At 41.0% G+C, this 6,579-nt stretch overlaps 1 non-coding gene across 1 annotated transcript; it reads left to right on the forward strand.

The window, feature by feature from the left end:
• Positions 1-3,906: 3,906 nt before the first annotated feature.
• LOC123818990 lies at positions 3,907-4,009 on the forward strand. The gene has a single exon (XR_006785750.1). It is a non-coding gene; the product is annotated as a U6 spliceosomal RNA (small nuclear RNA).
• The last annotated feature ends 2,570 nt before the right edge of the window (positions 4,010-6,579 follow it).

Raw genomic sequence — 6,579 nt, forward strand, 5'->3', positions numbered from 1 at the left:
ACAACACAAATTCAGCAGGCTTTTCCTCAGCGGTAACTGAAAAATTTTCTTCCCGTAAATAACACATTTATAAATGGACTCATTAACTTCAATGGCAATCTCACAACAACTAGTAAAGATTTTTATTTGAAAATCTGGAAAGAGAGGTCTAAAGGAAGTGCATGTTTAACTGCAAATACAATGCCAACAAAAGGCTGTGGTTTGTAGGGAGGCTTCTGAACAGTTCTGAAATATTTGTAGAAAAGAAGGGATTAGAGCAGTCGGTCTCACCCGGGGGCAGCCGCCCCCACCCCCACCTCCACCCCCACCCCAGGGATGTTGAGCAAGTCCTGGTGGTACTTTTGGCTGTCACAACTAGGCGGGGCAGATGCCACTGGTGTCTAGTGGATAGATGCCAGGGATGCTGCGAACTATCCTACAATGCACAGCATCCCTCCACCCCGCAAAAAAGAGAATTATTTGGCCCAAACGTCAGTAATGCTAAAGTGAAGAAACCCTGAGCTAAACGAAGCCATTTTATAAAAAGGATTTTACTAAAGTGCCAAAGGATGGAGGAGAAAGGAATGACAGGGAAAAGTAAAACAACCAGAGACCCAGAAGGCTGAGAGGCTGAAGCATTAAGGGGTGCTAAGTAGATAAATTTAACTTGAGTGAAGGGCTCAAGTTAAATTCATAGAAATATCCTGTCTCCATGAATTTGCTTCAGACACTCCGCATAAGGAGATCATACAGTAGCTGTCTCTTTGTGACGAGATGATTTCACTTGGCACAGCGTCCTCAAGGCTGTACCGTACATCAGAATGCCCTCCCTTATGAAGGCCGAACACAGCAGTGACTAGTCTGCAAACACAAACTAGAAAGAACATGAGCTTTAGAACTCTGCTCTTACTAGATGGGAGAATTTAAACGAGTATTTGTCTCCTCTGATTTCTTCTTATCTATAAAATGAAGATAATATTTATCTCCTACACTTGTTGTCAGGGTCAAACCAGATAAGGTTAAGTGCCTCCGCTCCTGGCAGGACAATAGGGGACAATCAATAGGACAGGGAGAAAGACCATTCCTTCAGTTCTCTAGACGCTGGGGTTACTAAGTGTCAACTTCCAATCACCAGTTGAAGATACTGATGTTAATTACTACTGCAATCAACCAAAGGCTGATTAGTTAGGCTTTTATTATCTGTCTCCATCCTTTTCTTCATTTATTCACAAATATTTCTTCAATTATCCTTCTTTTGGGGGCAGCATTTTCTTCCTTTAACAGAATTTTTATTCTCTTAGAGAAAAACAGATTAACAAAACAGTAGGAGGAAGTCTTACAAAGCCTCCATGAGCATGAATGCTGTTACAGATGCCTCCAAACTTATAACTTAACTGTTTCCTGACCAAGGTCATAAGGAATCCTAAGTCTAGGGTCTGTCCTCTCCTGTGATGTCATGGGTGATCCACCCTGAACTCTGACATTGAACCAAACAGCTCTCTTTTAATGCGATCGAATTCTCCTTGTTCAGGCGGAACAAGGAGACATTTTCCTTTGCTCTAGCATCATCTTTTTTCTTAAACCTTTCCCACGTACAGACAGCCTTTGTTGAAACTATTACCTGGTGCGGTGGTATATACATGGTCTCCATTTGACTAAACAAGCATAAAATCTTTCTGTGAACAGCCGTGGCTGGTGTCCCTGTTGAGTCCTGAGGCCATGGTGAATGACGATTGGCCATCGTTGCTGGAACAGGGTGTAATCTTGAGTATGAAAAGTCTGGGTGCAGCAGGAACTCAAGATGTCACAGACCCTAGCTACCTAAAACTGGCCTAAGAGGGCACAGAGTAGAAAATGGTCAGCCTTAGCCAAGCCAGGTAGGAAAGGAGAGCATTTGGAGTATTTGAAGTGTGAACTGATAAGTAGGTGCTAACTAGGTAGAAAAGTTAGGGAGCGTATTTGGGCAAAATCAACAACTTAAAGATCAGGTTCCAGGGAGAAGACAGGATAGATGTTTGTGGACCCCCACAGGTGGTTCACCTTGGCTGGGACATGGGATATGAGAGGGGGAGACAGCAGGACAGGCCACGGAGGGCATTCTCAGTTGGACTCTTTGGGAAGGTTATGTGGTGTTGATTGGAGAATTTTACAAAAGAAGGTAATAACATCATTACATGTGTGCTATTAGAAAGACCCCCTGGCTGCAATGTGTGAGATGGATTAGAAGAGGCAAGGCCAAAAAAAATAAGTGCTGGAAATATTAATGCAAAAAAAGTTTGACTTCCATGCTTGATCTTGCGACCATTGTCCTAGAACAGATTAGAATGGGTCCCATGCACATGCCTTGACCTGTACACAATATTACATGGTAGGAGGCAACATTTCTTGCTCAGTGTATTAGTCAGGGTTCTCTAGAGAAAAGAGACCAAAAGGGTGTGTGTGTGTGTGTGTGTGTGTGTGTGTGTTCACATTATTAAGGAGGATTGCAAATCCAAAATCTGAGGGGTAGACCAGCAGGCTGTAGACAGGGTAGAGTCAATTTTACAGTGCAAGTTCAAAGACCTTCAGAATGAACATCCCAGAAAGAGTCGATGTTGCAGTTCATGTCCAAAGAAAATAGTAGCAATGGAGAGGAGGGGGCTAGAACTAGATATGGGCTTGTTTGGGCAGATATTCTGAAAGCTAAATTCAGAGTACCATGGATTAGGGATCAAAAATAGGAACTTAAAATGATGAAGGGGGAAGAGCCAGGTTGATATACTCACAGCTACACCTTAACCATCCCTTTAACAGTGAGGCTAGTCTGGCAATTTTGGGTGAACAAACCAAATAGGTTATATCTGGTTACCAGCTGAAGGGAAATCATGTGTCCCTAGTAATGTGATCACAGAGCAATGACTCTATTAACCAAGACATTTTTTTTTCTTTTAAATAGATGCTTATTTTCTTAAATAGATGCTCTGGGTTGTTTTAACCCCAGAGACCTAACTCTCTGCCTGCAGGCCATTATTGTTTCCTAAGAAGGTTACATATCAAACCCCTTTCCATCTTTGGATCTAATTCACATTTGGGAGAGCAATCTTAACATATAGAGTAGTGTTGATGGTCTACCATTCAAGGGTGTTCGTTAAGGAAGAGGTATACTCAAAATAATGCAGTAGAGACTAACAAATATTTGAGATTATTTTTCAACATTGCCGTCAGAGAGGTAAGTGCAGTGTTCCAACAAGGATGGTAAGAAATTAACTGGGATCGTGACAACAAAAAGAGAAAGAATGGAACAGATGGGAAGACATTGCAAAGCACAGAGAGCCCCTAGGGACTTGACGTGAGTGAAGGGATGACGGTCGTCATTCCAAAACCAGGAACGTGACGCAGGCAGTGGGTCAAGTACCTTACAGGGAAATGGTGAGTGTTTTGTTTTGTAAGTGTTAAATGGGTACTGCCCAAATATTTTCCAAGAAGAAATAGTCTAAATGTAAAATAGAAGCAGTCTAGGATCAAGAACTAAAATTTGAGACAGATTCTTTCAAATGAAGTTAATACTGAAGAAAACCATCGGTGTGGAAAATCTCTCAGAGAGCTAGTAGAGAAAAAATAAGACTGAAAATGAAAATAATCTGTCTCTCTAGGAAAACAGGCTAGCAAATTAAATTTAAAAAGGAGCAGATAGAAACGTAGAATGGAAAACACAACCCTGCGGTCAAAAAATTCTTACTTAAGGTTATATCTGCCTCCCTTAAAACACCCTGAATTCCCAGCTATCACTCCATTTTCCTTTTTATGTACAGCAACATTTTATTAGAGAATGACTCTTTGCTACCCATCCCCAGTCCCTGACATCCATTTCCACTTCAACCCATGACACAGGACACATATCACAGCCACAACCACCCCCTGAAACTGCTCTCTGAGACAACAGAGCCTGAGCCCGCCCTGGGCAGCACATACACTGAAACTGGAAATACAGAGATCAGCACAGCCCTTGTGCAAGGATGACATGCAAATGTGTGAAGCATGTTCCATATTTTAAAAAGATAAATAATAAAATAGAATACATGAAACTTTGGGAGGAGAGGGACTTCTCAGTCTCCAATTTGCTCTTTATGTTTTATTGCCTCTGATTATGAGAGGTGGCACAGAAAACCCTGTAATTTATTTGTAAGAAAATTGTGCAGTTATTCTTACATGCTTAAACTTCAGTCACCTTCAATGTACTCTCCATTTGATGCAATACACCTATCAAGAAGTTTTTCCCACTAATCAAAACAGTTTTTGAGCTCATCAATTTTGATGCCTTTTAGTGCTTCTGCCTTTTTTTGTTTCAGCTCTTACATATCAGCAAAACATCTCCCTTTGGGACTTTTGTAAACCAGGGAAACAAAAAAAAAGTCACTCAGGGCAAGATCAGGTGAATAGGGAGTATGGAGCATGGGGATCATGATGTTTTTGACAAAAAACTGCTGAACACTTACTGCAGTGTGGGCAGGTGCACTCATAAATCACCCATCATGAAATGGACAAATGCCTTGCAAGAGTCTCAAATAAAATTCACTGAAGTCCAACTCAGCCTCTCACAATGACACCAGCAGGCACACTGTTACAGGTGGTTTCCTACAACACTCACCTAGCAGGATAAGCCTGTACTACACTTCCTCCCAAAGATAACTCCAGGGGTTGTGTGTGTGTGTGTGTGTGTGTGTGTGTGTGTGTGTGCGCGCGTGTGCGTGCACATGTGCACACTCAATGAAAAATATGATAGAAACTAAAATAAATAGGTGCAGAAAACTATTACAATGTACAGTGGAACACATAAGAGGAATATGTCTAGTTCTTCCTTTGAAGAATTGGGGAATGACAAAGGGTTGTCTAATAAAAGTGGCCCTAAGCTCTGACCAGGATGGCGCATTTGGTTGGGTTTCATCCTGTCAAGTGAAGGGTCGCCAGTTAGATTCCCAGTCGGCAAATGAGAGGCGTGCAAGACACATGTGAGAGGCAACGGATCAAGCCTCATGTGATTTGGTGAATGTTACTATGACAATTCAACATTTTTTTGAAATAGAAGTTTTATAAGTGTGATTGTTTTCTTGTTTTAATTAACCACTGTTAATAAAGATCAGCTAATTTGGACAGGTCACTTTCTTGACTATCAAACCCAAACCTAATCATTTTAATACAAAATGGTCTTAGTTATTATTTATCGCTTGCATTACTCTATGAATTTTTCTTCTTGCTGCCAGCAAACACCAGAAGCATGTTACTTTTTGCATTTGTTCTTGAGTCTTCAATGATTCTACTTCTTTGTTTTCAAATTATATAGAATGTACTTTCACTTTTAAAGAAAAATACGAACCATTAGGATCTTTCTTGATTAAGTGTCTTTAAATAGCAACTCACATTTGCTACACAGCCCACGGACGAGAAAGTCAGTGATTTCAACGGTCATCAGTTGAAGAGCCATATATTACTTCTTTCTACAGTGCTGACTTAATTGCTGCACAAGTTGTACTTCTTCCTTTTCTCAGTTAACAATGCCAACAACATATGTGGGGAGTTAACAGCCAAAATAATTGAAATGTGGAATTCTTGGCTGTCAATGAGGCAACACCAAACCTCAGGAGCTAACAAGAGGTGTCGATGAATCATTGACAAAACATAAAATTGTGAGATGGAGAGTAAAGCATCCAGGAAGAGGCAATGACTATGACTAGTTCTGCGAGCTTGCCTTTGGCGGGACAGAACCAGCCATCAGCAGCTCACCATTGGCTGCCATTCTGCATGAAAACCGCTGATGCTTACACAGCAGCGTGTAATTTGCATAGAGGTGGAAGAGACCAGTGGGTTGCAAAGTTTCTCTGCTTGTCATCACAGTATTAACCTAGAGGGAAATTCAGTGAACTCTCCAGTTCAGAAAGTTATACAATCTTCCATAATGACAGACATCTGATGCTTGGATCCTGGATTTGTTTAAAGAACTTTCACACACACTTGATTGGCATATGTTGTATATTCATAACTCCTAAGCGTGTGCCGGAGATGACAAGGAGACTGGAGCCTAGAAATATGTAATGCCTTCTCCAGAAACTGGTTTCCTGATTCCAGTGCCCGTTCAAGAAGCTCAATTAGCATTTCTACACAAACTGTACATTTTGTTAGCATTGGAACTGACTTATTAACACATCCTCAGTTTAATCGCTTTTGACAGAAAAGGGAGCTGCCTTTCAATCACTCCTATTCCCATGAAAAACAATATTTATAAACTGTTAACATTTCATGTCATGCGTTCCTTTAAAAACTCCCCATCCAGCCGCTGTCAGCCAGACTCCAGAAGGTAAAGTGAAATGCCCTCGGATGGCTGTGTTTCAGGCTCTCCCTGCTGCCTCCCAGCACAAAGCATCCACAGTTGATCGTTAGAATAGCTGTACAGACCAATCATGCAAACAGGACTAAATAACATCCCTGCATATCACTTGGTAGTACAACCATTTGGATTTCCTTCATATATCTTATTAATTTTCTATATTTTTAGAAGCTTCTACCCTTTAAGTTAGGCTCTCTAGGCTTTACTAATTGTATTTTTCTTTGGAACGATCTTGAATT

The sequence above is a fragment of the Phyllostomus hastatus genome, unplaced genomic scaffold, assembly GCF_019186645.2.
Source record: "Phyllostomus hastatus isolate PE091 unplaced genomic scaffold, TTU_PhHast_1.1 phas_contig_29, whole genome shotgun sequence".
Lineage (NCBI taxonomy): Eukaryota > Metazoa > Chordata > Mammalia > Chiroptera > Phyllostomidae > Phyllostomus > Phyllostomus hastatus.